Source organism: Patella vulgata, chromosome 1 (genome assembly GCF_932274485.2).
Source record: "Patella vulgata chromosome 1, xgPatVulg1.2, whole genome shotgun sequence".
NCBI lineage: Eukaryota > Metazoa > Mollusca > Gastropoda > Patellidae > Patella > Patella vulgata.
The window spans coordinates 43,638,449-43,658,563 of NC_065879.2; the positions used below are offsets into that span (position 1 = coordinate 43,638,449).

Consider the following 20,115-nt stretch of genomic DNA (forward strand, 5'->3'; position numbering starts at 1 on the left):
TATATTTACAAGGACTATCCAGATATATATCAGCTAATTTGCGATACGATAATATTTTGTATTAATTATTATTATAGATAGTGCCAACATGTATAGCATGCCGTTGATGCTGTGTCAATCGGATAATTATTATTTAGTTTAAAGGCTAAAAACTGCAAGGCCAAAGGGAAATAATCTGGACAAATATATTTTGAATATTCATATACAGCTGATCAGAACCTATGTACATTGGAAAACTAATAAAGTGTTTATAAAAATGTCATATTTCTAGACCTTACTCCCAAAAACCGAGTGGCTTAATGCGCAGTTTCTGCAAAAAAGCGGGTTCAAACAGAACATAATATTAATCCGACAAAAAAACATGATCCACAGTCTGAAACCTAAGTATTACTGCCGCAAAAGAAACGGGCGAATTTTCCTTCACTATATATTTCTAACCGAATGTACCCGATTAGGAGATACCTGTCTCCCCTATACGCGAAATGCAAGTCTCCCATTACGCAGACGCACTCGTAATGTTGATGTTTTGAGAAAGAAACGATGTCGAAATATGTGAAATTTCCAAGAGGAGAGTGGATCTTATCGAACTTTTAGGCGTTAGGGCTCGACGAAGCGAACAACGGGATGACAATTTCAGGTATGTCACCAATTTTTGGCCGTTTAAATTGAAAACTGAAGAAATGGCAAGGAATTTGAGAGTCAGAGTATCTCTTGGAACAGACAGTAATTATAGCTAAATTGATTTTGAGACTCTTAGGCCAAGTTTCAAAATTATGGCAAGGCTAGTAAAGGCTAAAATAAGTAGTTTAACTTTTGAATATAAGGTTAGATTATAATAGGAACAAAAATAAAACTGTGTAAATCTCGAATAGCGTTTAGGGAGTAATTTAAGAATAAAGGGAGTTATATGACCTTTGAGTATTGAGATTAAAGTTATGGCAGTAAAAGTGCCAGTATTAATTATTGTGCCTTATAAATCGCGAGAATACGCGTATGTGTTTATAATAACAGAATCGTTAAATTTACGAGATTATCGAGCGAGTCCGTGGTTTAGTATATTACGATGTCGTATATTGTTGCTTTAAAATGTATAATCCTATATAGCTGCAAGCGTTATGTATTTTATTTTGTGTCATTAAATTTTGCTTTAAATTGTTCACGCGATGTGATTAAGAATGTGTAATTTGAGATGATTTTATATTTTACTCTCTAGTCTGGTTATTAAAAAAACCCAATAGATTCTGATATTATGTCGTCTGCTCTTCAGAGTGTGCAAGTCACGTGATGAAAACATTAGGCGTTTTTGTGAACCGATTAGATTAGACCGATTAGCTATTATACGCATTTGTGAACCAAGTTGATTATGCTAATCGTTACATTTGTGAGACGATTTAACTCAACTGATTAGGCAAATCGACCTAATCGTCCCAGGAGGTGTTTAGGCGATTAGATTTGACTTTTTCAAAATGGCGGAATGTTCGACGTCGTAAGTAATTTTTAATGCTTATTGTTGTTTTTCTCCATAAAAAATGTTTTTTTTAAAACGCATTTGACGTGTTTAATGTTAACTTTATAGTCCACAAGAATGTTAGATCACCTCTAAGCAATTTTATTCATTTACAGTTTTTTCAATATATTCCTCGATCCTAGATTTTCTCTGTAAACTTTTTACATGTTTTGTCACTTCAGTTTTCAAAAAAATACTTGAACTTGTTGGACATAGGAGATTGTTTCTAACGGCAACCATTTTTCCTTTTTTGCGTAGATAACCTTCATTTGTCTTTAACAAGTCATCAATAATTAGCAGAGACAATTTTTTTTTCTGAACGGTGTTCGTGATGGCAGCCATCTTACCAAATCGTAATAATCCAATTTCACATTTGTGGACCATAGCTAATCAAATCGAAATCATACCAAATCGTACTAGCAAATCAAAACCTAATCTAATCGACTCACAAAAACGCCATTAGATAAGAGATTTATTAATGGGTGGCTGGAATAATTATTAATGAGTAAAAACTTAATACATGTTTGGGTTTAGATAAAAAAAAAAACAACGTAGACTGATATTTGGGTTTAGATAAAAAAAAAATAGACTAATGTTCAGTTGAATGAAACTGCAATCGTTTGTTTGGGACATTAGTTCTATTCTAAATAATGTTTATGTAACACTGATGTTGAACAAGGCTAAGGATCTGGCTTGTTTTAGACATTCAGTGGTGCGTGATAACAATATAGTTGTTTTGGTTGACATAAAAATCGCAAGTCAAACTGCTAAATTTGATCGTTAAGGTCAAAAAGTAATTCTGATGATTAAAGAGACACATCAGAGTTTATTAATAATTAAATGAAGGTTTAATTTTAATTAACAGTAGAAGTAAATAATAAGATTTGGGAATAATAATGTTAGATTATTATTAAAATAAAGTTTTAAATTAGGAATACTTGGTGTGATGACAATGAAATGTTTGATTTGAGGATAGTCCAAAACTAGTCATCGAAGAAGTGCTGATTGAAAATTCTTAGAGGTGGGGACTTGTGATTTACGCGAAATTCTTACTTAGAAGAACATGTTTTCATGTTGAGACTATGGAAGTTGAAACAGACCGATGGAAATCCAAGAAGAAGAGATGGTTTACCAATTTACCAAATTGAGATTTCACGAGACAGAAGTTAAGCTGAAACTGAACTTTAGAAATATTAAGTGTAGTGTTATAGTATTTTGAAGTTAGGACACTTGAAGATTTAATAAACAATTATAATTGTGATTTTCTGTGTTTAGGTTAAAGTGAACTATCATGATAAACCTTTGAAGAGCTTTTGCATGCGAGGTTTGATTTCTGGTTATTGATTTTCGATTATTTGTGTTTTTTCTTTAATATTGTTGTTTTATGTTTTTATTGGTATAAAAACTCTGAGCGTTGGTCATTTTTAATCTTGCATGTTTAATCTATAGTAAGCGTATATATATATTTGCATGTTGCATGAATAATTATATGGATGTTGGGTTAGAAAATGGAAAGTTTTCAAGGCGTCTCCTAATAGAACACATATTTATAATAACATTATGGCCGTGATTAGTTATAATATTTATTTATTCAGTATGGAGATCATACGATCTATAGATACAAATAACATTCGAACATAATACATAGTGATATTTTCAAGCAATTATACTGTTACTGTTACATAGAGGGTTCTCGCTGACGCTGTCCGCCATATTGGTAGACAAACAAAAGAGCGCTAAATATAGATATAACGATATCCGTGACATTTTCACTTGAGTGAAGTTAACAGACCCGATCGATTGACAACAAATTGTGATATTACCATAATGCCTTCCTTTTGTGCAGTTGTTAATTGTTCAAACAGACACGGCAGGGACCAGAAATCATTTTATCGGCTACCGAAAGAAATTGAACATCAAGGTGACATAACTAAGGAACTGTCAAAACACCGGCGAGATTAATGGCTGTCAAACATCTCCAGAGCTGACATAAAACAGGACAGCCTGGTCAATACACGAGTGTGTTCAGATCATTTTATTACTGGTAATTATAAATATTTGCATTGATGTAAATTTTCGTGTTGATTTTCCAAATAAAAAAGAAGGGGGGGGGGGGCAATAGGTAAAGGTAGGCCTACTTAAACTTAAAGGGATCAACTGTGGAAGTTCTGTTAATAAATTGAAATGCTTCGGAATTTAACTACAGTATATATCTATTTAAAAACGAACAAAAATACATTTGTAGGTCACAGTGGACGCATGTATATGGCCCAGGCATGTAGGCCTACATGTAACATAACATTAACAGGCACGAATAGGCCTAGTTTGTTGCAGGTTTTTAAAAATAGGAACCCCAAGCTCACGTTTTGAAACATCACATTAGGTATGAAAAAAAAATGGTGTATTTATGTCATTATTTGCACTGGTTAACTTCTTTTTTTAGGTAAACCTTCTGCATTGTATGACAGTTTAAATCCAGACTGGATACATTCTGTTAAACTAGGTCATGACAAACATCTCGTGTCCCCACTACCAACTGATGCAGCTTCTAGGTATTCCCGTAATTTGGAAAGATCAACCAAGAAAAAACATAGTGAGGCAGGAATGACACTGCAACAACTTCAACAATATGACCCTGTTCTTGAAAAGATGGAAGGCGAGACTGGTGTTGCCACTCAGACTTCTGTAAATGTGGACCTTATAACATCTATGGAGTCAGAGGTCCAACGTCTTCGAGTAGAAAATAAGGAATTAAAAAAAAAAATTGAAGAACTGTTTTCACCAGAGACCTTTAATGATTCAGATGAGAAAGTAAAAAATTTCACAGGTTTAACAAATTACATTGTACTGATGATCTGTTCAAGTTTCTGGAGCCATGTATTGTATACACTGGTAGAAGTTTGCTTTCTAAGTTTCAACAAATGTTGCTTATTTTGTTTAAACTTAGGTTAAATTTAACAATGCAAGACTTGTCCTACCGTTTTAAAATATTTATGGCAACTACATCCAGAATATTTTTAAGTATGGTTGAAATAATGTGTGTGCGGATGAAACCTCTTGTACACTGGCCAGGTAGGGAAGAACTTAGAAAAACGATGCCAATGAGTTTTCGAACTAACTTTGGAACCAGAGTGGCGGTAATAGTAGACTGTTTTGAAATCTTTATAGATCGTCCTTCTAACTTAATGGCACGCGCACAAACCTGGTCATCTTACAAACACTACAATACGGCAAACTATCTTATTGAGATTACTCCACAGGGTGTAATATCATTTATATCAAGTGGATATGGTGGACGTGTCAGTGACAAGCTAATTACGTAAGACTCAGGATTCCTTAACAAACTGTTACCAGGTGATCTTGTTCTTGCGGATAGAGGTTTTGATATCAGCGAGAGTGTTGGTGTAAGGTGTGCCGAAGTATACATTCCAGCATTTACTAAAGGAAAAAAAAACAGTTGTCAGCTAAAGACATTGAAACAACTCGAAATATTGCCAATGTTCGTATTCATGTAGAACGTGTTATAGGATCTGTCAGACAGAAATATACTGTTTTACAGGGAACTTTACCAATTGATTATTTAAATGTTAAAGATGGAGAAATTGAATAGTGTACACTAGACAAAATCGTCAGTATTTGTTGCGGTCTTACCAACTTGTGTGACTCTGTTGTATATTTTAATTAGACATCACCCTTTCTGTATAATTTATCAACAATGGCAGTTATAAAATTTACTGAACTAAAGTAAAATGGCAAAGGTCTTGGATTATTTATTTACTCATTCTAAATATTTCCTCAAGCACTCAATGCTTATTAAATGGAATTAAAAAAATCAGTTCTTATTTTAATTCAGAATACTTACATATCATGTAGATTTTGTACAATTATCAAACTAATAATACCATTTCAAGTAGTAAATATTTCCTCATGCACTCAATGTTTATTAAATGTAATTAAAAAAAAGTTCTTAACTTATTTTAATTCAGAATACTTACATGATATCATGTATATTTTGTAGAATTATCAAACTAATATTATAATACTATTTCACGTACATGTAGGCGTATTTAGCAGTGGGAGGAAACCGGAGAAACCTACAAGGCTAGGCAGGCGACCCCTACTTGTCACTTACATGATTGCGATCAAATCCACACTATGACTCAATGGCAGACCTTATCATCTAAAGTGCACAGGTTAGACCACTCGCCACTAACCCCTTCCAGATCATAAAAGTACTGGTACTGTAATTTTTTGAACAATTGGAGCAATACCAGTCCCCCCTAGGAGAACGCTTCAACTTTACACAACTTAAGTGAAACCAACCAATTTTACAATTTTCGTTGCCACACTGAACCATTCGACCATTTTCTGGTCCTTTACATATTCAAAATACATTTGCGCAGTCTTCAATTTGGTTGTCAGTTAGATCACTGCCAGTGTCCCCACTTCATGTAGGCCTATTGGCGTCAATTTGCTGTAAAGGTATGTGTGTCCGTGTTTAGTATTTTCCAACTAGTTTAGGCAGGAGTCCATGCTTAAAGAACGTGATTGATTTTGAAGTGATTTCTTGAACTACCTTTCAATGTGCAAACCCATTAATGTCCAAACAACAAAATCAACGTCTTCTTTCTCACTAACTAATAATTGAGTTTGTACTTGGTAATAGTATTTATGTTCATGATTTAATGTTAACTTTCCATTTATTAGTAGTAACATTCCAATATCACCAGCTTATGGAGTGTTTGTGTCTCAGCTAATTCGTTACGCGAGAGCTTGTTCCTTTTATTCTGATTTTTTAAGTAGATCGAGGCATTTGTCATCTAAGCTTCAACTACAAGGATACTTGCGCACTAAACTTATTAAAACCTTTAAAAGGTTTTATGGCCGTCATATTGATTTGATTGGTAAATATAACGTGTCTCTCTCGGCTATTATTCTAGATATATTTAATTGACACGTATACTATTACTATCTCCCTGATAATGTCTACTACATCGTTAACACAGTTCATCGCGTGCATTTTGCATACCGATAGTTCATTGACCAATCACGCTATTATACCGACATTTCGCCTAATAGTTGGATGCAGCTATGGCGGGTGTGGCGCCAGGCAGGGTAAGCATACTCTTCCAGACACCTGTTACCACTGTTTGTCGTGTATTTTGTACACGAGGAGCAGTCCATTTGCTGATTACACTATTTTGCTTGAATACACTATTTTGCCTATAACGTTTTTTAGGACTTGGTTTTATTTTATTAATTGCATTTGTCCATCAACAATTTTCAAACAGTATTTTCATTGATGTCTTCAGTGCGTATGCAAAAAGGACATTTTACTTCCAAACATCCTTCACCGCAACAGTCACAAACAATAATTCCATCAGGAGAAGCACCTAAATAAGGAAAGCTAGCATTAAGGTACAACCCACTTTCATTAACACGAAAGTTGACATGAATTTCAGTCATTTTCTGTTTGTACTGTTCGATACCACATTTTTCGTGCTCACATCCCCAATGCGTTGCAGCATTTGAAAAGTTTCTTTCATTTGGGTAACATATAGACTTGATCAGTGATTGTGATGGTTTTGTCAAATTTGTCCTGCATACATCCTTCACTCTGGACGCTGTAATTCTCCCTGCTCTAAATCTAAACCAAAGTTTTGATTTATACTGTAATTTTGTTGCATCAAACACATTATGTGCCTCTATTTCACTTACAGATATTTTCACATTTTACTTTTAATTCCTCAAAATTCAAGGTAAGCGTATTAGTGTCGTACAAGTCTGTTAATACACTTGGGAATGACTTTGTTAAAGGTGTCGGTATGTAGTTGTCAAAGTATGGATGCACAAGCGATAAAATAGCTGGTTTACTCCCGCACAAAGCAAGATCACTGAAGAATGTTGTAAGTTCATCTGATGTCGGTTTACTCACACTTGGAGTTTTTCTCGTGCTTGTCTCATTCAAGTCGTTGTTGCCGGTATGTATTTTCTTATCCAACAAGGACTTCTTACATTTTGCTGATGTAAAATCAATGTCTGACAACTTGGAGTATGGGATATGTTTCACTCCTGCAGGTAACATCCAATAAGCCTTTTCTTGTGTGACAGTTTTTGAATCACGGAGTCTGACAGTGGCATCAATCCAAAACAATGTTGCTGCTATATGTGTGCAGGCCTCTCCTAAACCAGCCATACAGTCACAGTGTGCTGAAACAATTATTCCATTTTTTTTCAGCTATTATCCAGGGTTTGAGTGGACTTGCATTCATTCTCTGAGAATGCATCACCTGCGAAGAGAAATTTAAAAATTAATTATAATATATGGCAGTAAAAACGAAATGTATCCGATGTACATGTCTTGTCTAAGGTAAGTTTGAATAGTGTGTAACACTGTATTTAATCTTTGTATACATATCCTTTACTAACCCTATGCAGTGAAGCGTAACTTCATCTGAAGCTTGATTTTGCAAATGATGAAATGGAATTGGGGGGGGGGGGGTATTATTAACGTTCTAATTTTCTGAACCAACCAGGCAAATGAAGACAGGGGCATACATCATACAATGTGCTATGAGGGAAATTATGCCTGGGCAGTAGCGTTACAGCCTACTCTTATTTCGGATTCCAACTGCCAAAGGGTTATTTTACGTGCACGGCAATTTAGGCCTGTACGTATACACAGGACCTAAATTTTCAGCCCCTTCCATACGAGCGGCAGGGCTTCCGTTCTGCACCATCGACCGAGGGGGGGGGGCTGGGACAACGATGTATGGTCTTATTGAAGTTATTCACTGAGGACTGAGCCACAAGTCCATTATTTCCGCCTGATAGGGATATTGGGTACAGTCTACAGACCATTGATGTCCATAAACTACAGTCCATTGTGGTAAACTAAATAATAATTAGCCTATTTGAAATACCTTGCACTAATAATTTTCAGGTTGTTTATTTCTGTTGATACAACCTCTCTAACCCATCCACACACCAGCTGATTGTATGCATCAAGGCCTTTATACGATTTTAGGTCATCTAATGTATAACTACTTGGTGTGTATACGAGGTAGTTAACTATGTCAGGGTATGACACGTTAGGAAATAAATCGTGATCACTGCCCCATTTATCTTTGTGTATGCTATACGGATCAGTTTTATCTATCGTCGATATTTTGGATAAATAGTTTCTAGCGTGTCATAATACGACAACTTACGCTGTGAAATGTCAAGACATACAGGCCTAGCTTTCGCCATTGTTGTTGTCTACCAAGATGGCGGCAAGTGGGCGTAACCAACACTCCCGTGACGTCAACGAGCACTCTCTATAGTTGATGGCAGTTTGCTTTATTAGGGGGTGGCTGATATACTGATGAGGTATATAAATTGATCGTAAATGTGTATAATGGTTACACTCAAGAATTAGATGAAACAAGTCTTCGATAATACTACAGTTACATATTGTACAAATAGGACTATTGCTTTAGTTACGTCTAAACAAATTGTGGGCTAACGTAAATTGACATTACAGTAAGTTTAAGCCAGTATTTTACGCAAGCTAACATATAGTGGATCGATATGTAATACCTGCCAAATTCTCCCTTTGCTGCTATGGAGAACTACTCTTATGTATTTGAAGAACGAATTTACAAAACTGAGACTGAACTTTTTCAATATCCTTTCTATATTCATATCTCAGCAACATATAATAAAACTGGCTTTATAAAAAAAATTGTGTTATTTTTAACGCAAGTTAGGTGTCTCTATTTAACAACACAAACGTGTGTTGAAACAACACAAACTTGTGTTAAATTTTGAAACAACACAAAACTTGTGTTAAAATATATCAAACAACACAATCTTGTGTGAAGATCTACACATTACTTGTGATAAAATTTCTGAAACTTGTGTTGAAATTTCTGAAACTTGTGTTACTTAATACAAACTTGTGTATAACCACCAACAAAAACTTGTGTTGTATTTTGCCAATTTATATCCAGTATAGCAACCTTTCCCATGCAACCCCGTCAGTTTGTTCTGTTTAAACTCTAATGTTTGATAAATGACATAACAATAATTTTGTTTGTTAAATTATTATTTATTCAATAAATGATATGAAAAATTAAATTAATGCCAAATCAATACTAAACAGATATCTCGAAGGTTAATAAAGAAAGTTAATTCCAATACTACGAATAAAATTGTGTTAACAATGAAAAAAAAACAAGCACTGAGACATTTGGAATATTAATAAACAAAGTTAATTCCAATACAATAAAATTGTGTTCAATAGTAACAAAATTCCCCATCCCCAATCACAAAATTTTACCATTAACCTTAACAAGAACTGAGAATATAATTGATATGTACACAATGTCCCTACCCCATGCCCCCAAAACATTTTAAATATATATAAATTTAATAACAACCAAACCCAAATCAAGCATTAAAGACATTTAATTATGCACTAAATTAAAATACTCTTAAGAATAAATATTCCCTTTAAAATATTAGGAATTCAAACATTTCTCCAGTACATAAAAGGGAACTAATAGATAACGTACCGGACAAATAATTATAGATAGATAAAATAAATATAGCATAAAAATCAAATAAAATGGAGAATTTTAAAGATTTGTAAAACAAATATTGATGAATAAAACCATCTCCTATAAAAGAGGCATTAACATTCGAAATGTTCACTAAATGTTTAAAAATAAAGGTTGATTTCATCCCACAATATGATACATTTTTATAACCCAAACCAAGCATTAAAGACATTTAATTGTGCACTAAATTAAAATACTTTTAAGAAGAAATATTCCCTTTAAAAGATTAGGAATTCAAAAATTTCTCCAGTACATAAAAGGGAACTAATAGATAAGGTACCGGACAAATAATTATAGATAGATAAAATAAATAGCATAAAAATCAAATAAAATGGAGAATTTTAAAGATTTGTAAAACAAATATTGATGAATAAAACCATCTCCTATAAAAGAGGCATTAACATTCGAAATGTTCACTAAATGTTTTAAAATAAAGGTTGATTTCATCCCACAATATGATACATTTTTATAATTATCGACTGTTACTATTAATTATTGATAATCCCTCATTAAGTTTTCAGGTCAAATTGTTAGTGTTTAGGATTACACTGGAGTCTATATAATGAGTTTGGCATTTGACATTAAAAACAAAAACATAAAGAGATAAAACAAAAAAAGGGCAATGGTGACAAATAACTTTTTGGTTTCCACAATAAGATCTATAAAAGAATTTGATGGCTTTATATTCAGAATTAAGAGTTGTTTTCTTTATTTGGCATTAATATTTACTAAATACATGTACTTCCTCAAGGATGTTCAAGTCTCTGAAAAATATAAAAGTGATGATTATAAATACACTTATAGATACATTTGGTTTCGATTTGGTTTTACCTTGGCATACCAGTCATGAGTACAGAGTTACTTAGATGGCAGAAAAAAAGTAAAATAACTCACTGAGTCGCGGGGGCGGTAAAAAGAGCATAATTTAACAATAGGTATTATTTTGAGACTCATATGTATGGTCACATGCGAATGCCAAGCAATTTTCAGTTTACATCTGTTTCTGATGATTACACACCCGCTTCTCTATGAGCAAAATAACCTAATAGCAAGTGTATAAATGTTTTTTTGTGCAGTCTGTACACAGCAACATGTCTGAGAACCATATTGAACCTATTAAGTTTAATATAAGTATTTTTTTAAAAAAAAGTATTACCTTTTATTATCATTTCTGCTCAAGATTCCCTGTGCCTTGTAGTTTGCAGTGATACAAGGCAATTACCAATTTTCCATGTTCTTGGCCTAAAGAAATAAAAAAATAAAAGTCAAGTATTTATTATTATGCAATTGGATAAATACAATTCTTCGTGGTATGATTTGAATAAATACAACATATCAAGAATATAACTGATTTGAATTATTTGTCTAAGACAACTGGGCATTTACAAATTTAAATAGCTACTCTTCATAAAGAAAGTACATGAATAATTTTCCCAATGCACGTGTATTTATTGTAGGTCTTTCTGCGAATTCAAATTTCCTTTTAAAGCAATTAGACTGCACTATCGTTGGATTGTATTGCTAAAATCTACTGCCATCTGAAAAATGGAATACAATCAGTTCTATTATGAATGTAGGTCATGTCTGTTTTTCGAAATGGCGCCCAGAAGACAAAACAAACATTGCAATTCAGGACTGACTGGTGTTGGGGTTGTATTCTAAGAATGATTTTTTTGAATATTTAATCACACAGAAACACCTCGAAATGTTTGGTCAGTTTGGCCGCCAGCCATATTACTATTAGCCACACGTCTTTCGGCCAATGAAAATTGGATTGGACGAAAAACCGAGGTCCCGTGTACAAATTGGCGTGCACGTAAAAGATCCCTTGGCAGTTGGAATTCGATTTGCCCGGGCAAAATTTCCCTCATAGCACACTGTATGGCGTATGCCCGTCTTCATTAGCCCAGTTTAGGAGCAAAACAGTAGGACGTTAAACCACATTACATTTCATTTCATTTACAATTTGATTAGTGAACAAAAGTATTAAAGAATTATTAGATATTTATATATATATATATGTACAGAAGACAGTAAAAGACGGGACCAAACTTTTTATGACAAGTGCAAAATGGACAGCGATGGACGTGGACAAACATTTAGACATAGTATGTACAGTCGTTTCTGTCGGTCAGGTCGATTTGTCCGGTTGAATGGCAGGGCGGTGCACATCTTTCTTGGGGTTTGTTGGGGAGTGTGGGGCCTGGACCATTCTTCCTTCCATTTCATCTTCTAATCCGGTATGGTGGTAGGTTTCATCTTTGCTTCTTTTTGTTCTTTCCTTTTATTATTGGTTCTCTGAAGGAAGAATCCAGCAACTGAAAAGAAAGGGGAGAGAGATTCGTCTACAATCTGATTAAAACACAGATCCTACTTCGTTTCGTTTTTTTTAGTTCAAAATTTCGTTTTACTTGTCTTTACTACACTAGGATCTGGAAGAATTGTTATCATTGACGTGTTCTGGAAGGTGTGAGGTATTAGCCAATGAAACGGTTTGTTACGGCCAGCTTTAGGTGTGTTTTGCACGGAACTGTGGATAATCCACTAGTAACATCAATGCTGATTGGTTAATCAAATGTCTGATATCATAGGTCAAAAGTCGGTCGTATGACCTCTTACGCGACCTATTGCTACAATCGGTGAGATCTTTATGTAGTGTAGGCCATCGAAAGTATAAAAAACGAAATATAGATCTGTATTTTAATCAGATTGAATCGTCTAGTAAGGCTTCGAGGAGAAGGGGTGGGGAAAATTGGTAGTGTTTATGGCAGTAGTTTCGTTTGAAATTTACATACATGAATATATGATTTGATCTAAAATCAATGTTTATTTATTTTAAATAAGATAAAAATAGAGATAAAATAAAATATAACTAAAAAATAATTGAGATACTATTTGGACAGGGTGTGTTACGTTTCCCTCTGTGGGGACATTTTTACGTTTTGACCTTGTCGAGTTGTTTTAGTAGTGCATGGCAGTTGGCGTTTCTCTCTAGGATACCTTTTTGCGCCTTTCCTTGCTTTGTGCTTTTAAATTGATTAGTTCATGTATTTAATTTGGTTTTGTGGTGCAAGGTGGTTGGCGTTACCCTCTAGGGGACCTTTTTGCGCGCCACCTTGATGTTGGTTCGTTATCTAGCTTTTTGTTTTCGTTTATCATTGTATGAATTTTTCAATACCTATACTTTCTGTGAAGTCCCAGATAAGGCGGAGGGGGGGGGGCAGTATCTGACATCTGGGTGTGGGGAAAGGAGAGAATTGAGACACAAGGTTATGCCCCTCTTTGTTAGATTGTCAATCATTGGTTGTCGTTTGTTTGTTAACTGATTGCAATCTATTAGTAAGTGAGAGGCGGTTACAATACGTCCACACGGGCATTTGATTGGTGTATAGGTGTAGTCTTTGACTACCTTTATTGTTTTGAGCCTTTTAGACTCGTGATGAGCTTGCATATTTTGATTGAAAGATGATTGATGTAAGCCTTGTCTACAAGAATGCGATCTATTTGATAGCGATGGGTGTTTTCTTGTTTTAGACGGGATTCCCATGGACTTTTTGTTCTAGTTCTTTTAGTGACAACCCCTGCTTGGCTAGTTTCGTTGGCTTGTTCGTTGCCGAAAATATTGACATGGGAAGGTCCCTAACTTAATGGATTATGTCCTGTCGGCTTTTGGAGTAGTTTGATTCTATGGATTTGATGCTACTCAAGGAGTCAGACAAGATTACAGCTTTTTGGTGTGTTTGCGTAGCTAGCTATTATATTGCAGTGTTAATGGCCATCAGTTCTGCGGTGTACACAGAACAATGTCCTGGTAGCCTTTTCCTGATATTTAGCTTTGCTTTGGGTATGCAAAAGCCGTACCATTTGGTGTCTATTAATTCTACTGCTAGTGCTCTAGTCTCGATGGAATTATCGCGTTTCTTTGTGACGTCACATAAGTGCGTGTTGATGATTGGGTCGCTTAATTGCCAAGGTGGTGTGTCGGGGAAGGTTTTTGTCTCGATAATCGTTCCTTTCAAATTGTGCTTATTTAGAATGTCGTTTGACATTTGCCCAAATGACATTTGCCTAGTATTTGTCCTGGAACCTATCCGTTGAAATTGTTTGAGACATTTATAGGTTGGGCATCTTTCTTTTAGCATTTGTAGTTTACCCCAATACTTGAGTAAGAGTTCCTCGCGCCTAAGATCAAGCGGGGGCTCTCCAAGCTTGTGTAATAGGGCAACTGTTTTGGTCCCTGTTGCTGCTCTTAATGCTAGTTTTATCGCTTTGCCTTGTATTGTGTCTAGCGTACTAAGTTGACTGTCACTTGCGTTTGCATACGCCAGACATCCGTAGTCGATTACCGAGCGGATGAGTGCTCTGTATATTAACATCAGAGTGTTCATGTTGGCGCCCCGGTGAGTCCCTCTAATGTATTTCATCATGTTGGGCGTTTTGGATGTGCGACTTACTATGCCATCGAGGTGCGGCATCCAAGTTAGTTTCGAGTCGAACGTCATGCCAAGAAATTTGGCCTCTGATTTGAATTCAACTTTAATACCGTTTAGGTTTAAATCCATTTTCCTGTTATTATCAGTCGGATGAAACGGAATTGCTACCGTGTTTCCCGCTGATATTTTGAAGCCCCAGTCATTTGCCCATTTGGAGAAGTGATTGTTTGATTTTACCTATATCTCTGGATGCTTTCCAGAACGAGCTGCCATCTGTGCCCTTCCCCATATAACTAGGACGATCATTTATCATGGTGTTAAAAAGTATTGGACTGATGGCGGATCCTTGCGGCGTTCCGTTTTCTATTTTGAATTTTTCGTACTCTGATGTGCCTGTCGTTGAGAAAATCTTCTATCCACTTGTACATTAATGTTTGTAATAATTAATATAAGGTTTTAGATAATATTTAAAAGAAATCGAGTGAATTCCTCGACATTCAAATTCACATTTATTGAGAATCCCATTCAGATTTTCTCAATAAATAAAAATCATAATATATTAAAGTAACATAATAAATGTTATCTTAATATTCGACGTAATTAATTATATGAAAAAAACACACAAGATTTTACAAATCTACACAAGTTTGTGTTAAGACATTGGCAAGAATACAAACTTGTGTTAAGACAATGCAAAGAACACAAACTTGTGTTAATGCAATGTAAAACAAAACAAGCTTGTGTAGCATATTTTGAACACAAGTCCTTGTGTTGAGATCCAGCACTGTAGGCGCCCCCCGCCCCCACACACACAGACGCAATTTTTCGTACAATCAGCGGCCATAATCCAGGAAGTTACAGTCCGATACGCGTGGATGACGACAATATACGTCCACACGAAAATGTGTGCGTATAATAAGTATAGCAGCCTCTATTATGTTCACAGGGGGAAATGGCTCTGAAATGGATAGTCACAGAAAACATAATATCGAATGGATTGGGTTCATCACTCTCATGACCCCGATAGCCAGGAGCTGGCAAAAAGTTAATTAGAATTATTGAGTACAGAGGGTATCAGACCTGAAATTAGTAGCTGTGTGACCGGGACCTCCTAATATGCTTTTGAGGGTACCACAAAGGGCGCTGTTCACATTACCCCCAAAATTTGTTTTGTAGCACCATGGGCGGTTCTGTCAGACGTGGAGAGAGGGATATTCCCAAACCGGTCGCCACATCCTACGTATGACCCATGCACCGTTTCTTACTACATATCTGGTTGTCTTTGCTTCCCCTTGACGTTGTGTATTTACTTCTTGTTGTCTATCTCAGTTAAGACGTTTGTCTTCTCAGTAGTTATAACAATGCAACAGTTCGTTTTTACATTTTATATATCATAGCCGGATACATGGATACAAACATAGTATAGATTACAATACTAAAGTCATTCTCAAACACTAACCATTCAGGCTCGCTGTGCGAGTCTGCTGATAGAAATTGCTACATCTTTTCCCGTCCAGAATCTGTCTGTTGTCTGGCAAATTCTCACAAGTATGATAGTTTTGTAGCTTTGGGTTTTGGACCTTCAATTATCTAATTGGTCAAATATGATGTAATAAGTATAGGGATTGGTTAAACAAGCCAGATGAGGCAATCATAAATTTCCTATCACGTGTAATACACGATATTCTTATTTCCACAGAACCAGCTAATGTTTACCAATGTTTACCAAGTTTTCCAATTGGGGAGGCTTCTACACGATAAACTCTGAGATTTCTGTTTCGGGCATTTCAGGTCTGCACCGCCCCTCCCTCCCTAATATCTATCGGGCCCGTACGTATGCCAAAACCTGGTTTAATACTCATTTTACGCAAGGTATTAGAACATGCACAACCCCTTTAAATTACAATAAATCTGTGGTCATCGTCATCTGGAATTCAATTGGCCAAGATAAGTATCTGAATATACTGTGGCAGTGACACAAAACATACATACATATTAAAGACCGGGATGAACTCTGAAATTATTGAATATAATCAATACTGACTCCTGTAGTCTTATCGATGTATTTCATTTTACGATAAAAACTAGATTATCGTTATTGACTAATGGTCGCTTTTATAATACGTCATTAAAGTGTCTTAACCGCACGCCCCAGGCTCGTAGCTAGCCCAAAAATGTTGAGGAGGGGGGGGGGGCTTCTGGAGGCGCCGAAAGTAGGGTTTGCACCTGAGGAGAGGAACTAAGAAAATGACGGAAAATTTCAATTTTGAGGCTGAATTTGCATATTTTCGTATTATAACATTTTGATATGAACATTTTAAAAATTTTAAGGAAGCCAATCACTCGGCTTTATGTTGCGCCCATACTGATATGGACACGTAGCTAGCAGAAAAATGTTGGGGGGGGGGGGGGCTTCTGGGGGCGCCGAAATAGGGTTTGCACCTGAGGAGAGGAAATAAGAAAATGACGGAAAATTTCAATTTTGAGGCTGAATTTGCATATTTTCGTATTATGATATTAATATTTGATATGAACATTTTAAAAATTTGAAGGAAGCCAATCACTCGGCGGCTTTATGTTGCGCCCATACTGATATGGACACGTTGGTCGTTGACTTCGTCTGGCGTCCAATGAAAACGGCGTCTTCATGGGCGCAGATTCTTTATTGTCGTAACAACGGATGTTATTCGACCTTACTTTAAACCGTTTAACTCTCCGGCATCCGATGCTCAAGAGAGTTGAATTTAGGCTTGTCATGTGAATAAATGTCTAATAATAGTTTATTTAATATTGGAAGCCAAAATAAAGACCCGTAATCGGCCGATTTAGCTCTTACATAATGCATCTTTAATGGTAAAGTCCCATTATACAGCCACATTTAAAAAAGAATACCCTTGACATAAGGATGGCCAGCTTTGTAATACACCATAATGAAATGAAAGACGATGACGATTGATTTTCTTATTTTTTATACGCCCACTTGAAAATGTGGGTATACGTCCACATGAAAATGTGGGCGTATAAAAAATAAGAGAATCAATCGTCATCGTCTTTCATATTATGCCGTCGCCCCTGTCCGTCCACAATTTGTTTGTGGACACTCTACAGGTCACAATTCTTATCCGTTTTTAACGAAACTTGAAATATAGGTGTATCTCCAAAAGATCTGGGCAGCTTTCGATATTGGCATGTATCGGGTCGAAACTTCATGGATTATGGCCCCTGTTTGTACGAAAAATCACGTTTTTGGCTTGTGGACCCTATAGAGGTCACAATTTTTATCCAATTTTGTTGAATCTTGAAATGTAAGGTTATAACCCAAAGATCTCGGTTCCTTTCGATATTAGCGCATATCGGACCGTAACTTCCTGAATTATGGCCCCTGATTGTACGAAAAATCGCGTTTTTAGCTTGTGGACCCTATAGAGGTTATAATTTTTATCCGATTTAAAAAAAAAAGTATTATTATATCACCGTTACACCATAAGGACGACTGAGTTCGAATTTCGTGAAAATCGGCCTAAAATTGGCAGACAAAATGGCCGCCGTTCGTTCTCAAATAGCGTAAAAATATGGTATATCAAGGTTGTGGACCCTATAGAGGTCACAATTTTTATCCGATTTTGTTGAATCTTGAAATGTAAGTTTATAACCCAAAGATCTTGGTTCCTTTCGATATTCGCGCATATCGGACCGTAACTTCCTGAATTATGGCCCCTGATTGTACGAAAAATCGCGTTTTTAGCTTGTGGACCCTATAGAGGTCATAATTTTTATCCGATTTTAAAAAAAAACGTATTATTATATCACCGTTACACCCTAAGGACGGCTAAGTTCGAATTTCGTGAAAATCGGCCCAAAACTGACAGACAAAATGGCCGCCCCTCGTTCTCAAATAGCTTAAAAATATGGTATATCAAGGTTGTGGACCCTATAGAGGTCACAATTTTTATCCGATTTTGTTGAAACTTGAAATGTAAGTTTATAACCCAGAGATTTCGGTTCCTTTCGATATTTGCGCATATCGAATTGTAATTTCCTGAATTATGATTGTAGGAAAAATCACTTTGTTTTTAGCTTGTTCTCTATCCATCTCTCGAAAATGTGGGCGTATTCTGCCTGGCAGCCGCTGGTTTTATCATGTTTGGTATATTATAAAATAAAAGTCCGACAAACAATTGGATCCGGGCCTCTATAGATATAACAATATACAAATTTGAAAAAAGAAAGATTGCTTATGGAAGCAAACATCCTCGGTATCCCCAGTCCTTTCATTCCGTTCTAATCCACTATACCCTGGGTTAATCCATGGGGTTTCCACGATTTCAAATTATCTGCCATGGCCTTGATTGTAGATAAGGTCTACGAACCAATCAAGAAACAGTCTACAAACCAGTCGTTTCGCCTTCGTTTTATAAGGGTAATAAACCAAATTCATAAATGATTTATGTAAATAATGTATATATTTCAAATTCATTTATAATTAATTGTATTATCAAAATATGTAGTATGTTTCGCTGATTTCAAATATGTATAACATCTATATGTTTGATTTTTGTTATTATTATTACTATTCGTTCTTTGTCTGAAATGTTTCATTCTGTTATGTTTATTATTATTGAACGTATACTTGGCAATTTGGTCCGGTCATCATTAATTTACGCATTTAGAATAATTTGAGCTTCTCTCATTTAGGCATCCCAAACTTAGGCTGTCTGTCTACAGCTAGCTCCGCCTGAGAACAGGCCCTAAGCTAATTACCCGACATTTTAATTCCTACATCGACGATTTTAGTCGAAAACACTGAGTATGCTTTTACTGTCTGAACCTTGCTATTTTATAAACGGATTTCTTCGATTATGAACAAACTATTTAACTTTGGTTATTATAAACTTACCTGTGTGGTTGGAATCAACTCCGGTTAAATAAAATCCATTGCACAATTAAATATCCCAACGAATAAAAAAGTTCTCACTTGAAAAATTTGACGTGTTTACTTATATTTTCTACAAAGTGGAAGACATCTTGGCTTTCGTCACGTGTTGGACGATAACAAGATAACGGAACTACGCATTTAAAAAGAAAATTTTAACCGAGGACATTCGTCTGTTATGTTATTTAATCTATTCAGCTGTTCTGATAATTCGAACAAATAACATCGATATATTTCGAAAAGATTGATTCATAATTAGAACCGCTAGTATAACAGGAAAATTGATCGCCATATAATAAAGAGAATTCCTTCCGACTGAGGAAGTTCGTCTGTTATATTATTGATAACTTTTAAGTTGTACTACTTATAATTCAAACAATAAACATCCATGAATACATTGTCTCGGGGTTGTTACTAATGTCTAGGGAATCTGCACTCTCCGTCCTCGTTAATGGACAGTCGATATAGCAAAACTAATGATTTTTTTTCCTACGTCGCTTTGCTATTGATGAACATTGTGCTCGTGAACAATTAACCGACATCCCACTGACACAGCAACGCCATTTATTGCATTAATACATACTTTGTAACTTACATATAAAAACCGTTACATGCATTATCTTTTCAGACAGCCAACAG

At 35.5% G+C, this 20,115-nt stretch overlaps 1 protein-coding gene across 1 annotated transcript in view; it reads left to right on the top strand.

Moving 5' to 3' along the window:
• The first annotated feature begins 7,811 nt into the window (after positions 1-7,811).
• The window catches only part of LOC126820948 (uncharacterized), a 37,790-nt gene continuing 25,486 nt past the window's right edge, over positions 7,812-20,115 (top strand). The window contains exon 1 of the transcript XR_007680206.2: positions 7,812-7,877. The gene's annotated coding sequence lies outside the window, so the exon portion shown is untranslated. The remainder of the gene's footprint in view (positions 7,878-20,115) is intronic.